Source organism: Priapulus caudatus, unplaced genomic scaffold (genome assembly GCF_000485595.1).
Source record: "Priapulus caudatus unplaced genomic scaffold, Priapulus_caudatus-5.0.1 Scaffold0, whole genome shotgun sequence".
In the NCBI taxonomy this organism is placed as follows: Eukaryota; Metazoa; Priapulida; class Priapulimorpha; order Priapulimorphida; family Priapulidae; genus Priapulus; species Priapulus caudatus.
This window is the reverse complement of record NW_014577061.1, coordinates 848,289-851,073: the sequence shown is the minus strand read 5'-3', so window position 1 is coordinate 851,073 and position 2,785 is coordinate 848,289. Positions and strand designations below refer to the sequence as shown.

The following is a 2,785-nucleotide window of genomic DNA, read 5'->3' as shown; positions in this document are numbered from 1 at the left end:
CGTGTTTTGTGTTGATAACCAATCAGATGTAATCGCGGGTGTGAGAATGGAGGGATGGAAGCGGGTGCGAGAAGCAAGAGGGGGAGAAGGGAGCAAGTGCGTGGCGAGCGGACGGGTGTGAGAGCTTTGGTGCGAGAATAGGAGGCAGGGAGAAGCTGGCGTGTGGAGGAGGCTGGTGGAGAAGGTGGAGAATGCGTGGAGAAGTAGGCCTAAGGGAGTGCCCTTTCTCCCTGCGACCACGATTCTCCCTTCTCCACCACCTTCACCACTACCTTCTCCACCACCTGCCTCCTTCCCACCAGCTTCTCCCTTCTTTCCCGTTCTTCATCCTCCACCAGGCTTCTCCCCCTCCTCCTTCTCCACCAGCGGTCTGCTCCTCTCCTCTTTCTGCTAATCATCCACTACCTTCTTCTCAACGTTACGAAACTACGTCCTCGTCTTCCCTCTGTCCAACCAGTTTTCATTCCGCTCCTTCTCACTAGCTTCTCCCCTCCTCCACCGACCTATATCCTCTCTTCCTCTTAGCCTCCTTCTTTTCCACGCAAGCTTCTCGAACTCAGCTCTTTTGTGCACCTATCTATCTCCCTTCTCCCCTTCCTCCTTCTCCACAGCTTCTCCCCTCCTCCTTCTCCAACTTCTCCCTTCTCCTCCTTCCTGCCTCCTTCACCGATCTTCTTCACAGCGAAGTGACGTCACGAACAGTCGCGGATTACAATCTGATTGGTGTATAACACAAGCCACGTGAATAAAAATATGCAAATTATCTCCTGTACCGGGGCGCTTGAGTACAAGGGCCCCGTGCCGGGAGTGTCGGGGCCGGCGACCTAAGCTCGGTATGTCGAGGAATGCAATGTACATCTTATGTACGAAGCGTGATGGCCATCGCATACCCCAGTGATATTCGGTACAACATGTCATCCAGAAATTCAGTTTAGCAACACCCAGCGACAATCAACACCTTCGGCTCAGCAACTCAAGGCTTTAAACATGCGCGATTGCATTAATACGTAGACTTAAGTTTACCTAAGTTAAAGTCGAAAGACAAGAACCCTTGTGGATCTCATTACCTTTAAAAAGGATTTCAATGACAATTGCCTTAGAAGGATTATTCAGATCACCCGTGTGACCGTAGTGAGCTCCTAACAGCAAGTCAATTGCAGAACTTCCTTTTTAGGGTACATTTTTATCGTGTTCCCGAGAGCTCTTTCCGAAGCAGGATGGCCGGTGACACGAAAAGTCTCACGTGACAAAATATGCAAATTATCTCCTGTACCGGCCTGAATATAGACAAACCCTAAGTTAAGCGTACTTCGTCAAAGGCACACAAGCATGCAGGTTATGTACAGACAAGAATAGCCAGCATATGTCGCATATACGTGTGGAGCGGAAAATATGCTTCCTTGCTTATAGATATCACCGACTTTGCACTAACTCTTTGACCCCTGCATTTCTTGCTGCAGCTAGCTATATAGTGCGACTTGTAAAATGACTGTTACAACAGTTACTATAACTGTGTGCAGTCTAATCTGCCTGTCGCCACCACAGGCTGCAATTAATTAGCATAATTATGTATAACCTCTCACGTACCCTCTGAGATACGTGCACCCGCAACATCTGATACAACAGCCTACTGGTTATCCGAAGTGGATTCAACAAATTCACATACGCCGGAGTACGTAATCTCACATGATAAATTCTTCAAATCATGCAATTTAATTTCAATCATTTCTCAAATCTCTCACAAGATTAATTCCTCCTGATATACTCGTAATATGTAATACGATCATCATATGCTGCTTACTTCGTATATATAATTATATGGAGATTTACAAGCCCATGCATGGTAGTAGCTATATAGGTTCTCAGTGGAATGCCTCACAGCTGTAAGGTATGTCCATTATAATCTAGTATATTTTCTATTATGGACTAGCTCTTGGTAAAATAATTAACTTTAGTATTTTTTCACAGGGTAGCAGCCTGTGCAAACCGCCCGATGACGCAAAGAGCTCTGGGTTCCCTATAATGAACATCAGCATCATAGCAGTCTTCGAATAAGCCAGTTCGTAGTTACAGTCTGCGCATGCGCAAACTTTGCTACGAATTCTTCCGGGCCAGGTCTTTTGTGACAAAATATTTCGTATTTCGACCGTACAGTACACATACGCATGCATCTGTGTCGTTGCAATGCTACAGTCTTCGCGTGTGCACGTACACGTTCGTGCGTGCGTGCGTGCGTGCGTGCGTGTGCACGTACACGTACACGTTCGTGCGTGCGTGTGCACGTACGCGTGCACGCGTGTGCACGTACACGTGCGTGCGTGTGCACATATACGTGCTTGCGTGCGTGCGTGCGTGCGTGCGTGTGCACATATACGTGCGTGCGTGCGTGTGCACGTACATATGCGTGCGTGCGTGCGTGTGCACGTATACGTGCGTGCGTGCATGCGTGTACGTGCGTGCGTGCGTGCGTGCGTGCGCACGTACACGTGCTTGCGTGCGTGTGCACGTACATGTGCGTGCGTGCGTGTGCACGTACACGTGCGTGCGTGCGTGTGCACGTACACGTGTGCGTGCATGTGTGTGCACGTACACGTGCGTGCGTGCGTGTGCACGTACACGTACGTGCGTGCGTGTGCACGTACACGTGCGTGCGTGCGTCCGTGCGTGTGCACGTACACATGCGTGCGTACGTGTGCACGCACACACGTGCGTGCGTGCGTGTGCACGTACACGTGCGTGCGTGCGTGTGCACGTACACGTGCGTGCGTGCGTGCGTTTGCACGTA

The 2,785-nt window shown here is 49.9% G+C and overlaps 1 protein-coding gene across 1 annotated transcript in view; it reads right to left on the bottom strand.

The window, feature by feature from the left end:
• The window catches only part of LOC106805665 (sodium- and chloride-dependent transporter XTRP3A-like), an 84,725-nt gene that overhangs the window by 71,604 nt on the left and 10,336 nt on the right, over positions 1-2,785 (bottom strand). The window lies entirely within an intron of this gene.